The sequence below is a fragment of the Notothenia coriiceps genome, unplaced genomic scaffold (assembly GCF_000735185.1).
Source record: "Notothenia coriiceps isolate Sejong01 unplaced genomic scaffold, NC01 NC01_scaffold00017067, whole genome shotgun sequence".
Taxonomy (NCBI): domain Eukaryota; kingdom Metazoa; phylum Chordata; class Actinopteri; order Perciformes; family Nototheniidae; genus Notothenia; species Notothenia coriiceps.
The window spans coordinates 681,073-681,336 of record NW_011349768.1 but is presented as its reverse complement, the minus strand read 5'-3'; positions in this window follow the sequence as shown (position 1 = coordinate 681,336).

Below are 264 nucleotides of genomic sequence, written 5' to 3'. Positions count from 1 at the left end.
ATCCCCGGCGCTTCTGGTGCAGGGGCAGCACTGACAAAAAGTAACATGGGGCTGATAGGGCAGAGCAACTGTGTCTCTTCTGAGAGGGAGAATAAGGGGGAGTGATTAAGTGTGTGAGAGAGAGAGAGAAGGAGAGAGAAGGAGAGAGAGAGAGGGCTCACATGAGAGGAAGTGCCAGACACAGTAAAGTCAGAGGGTTGACTGTGACTCTCAGTGTCAGTGCACAGCCGGGCTGCCGCACCACTCCCCCTGTCAGAGCAGGAT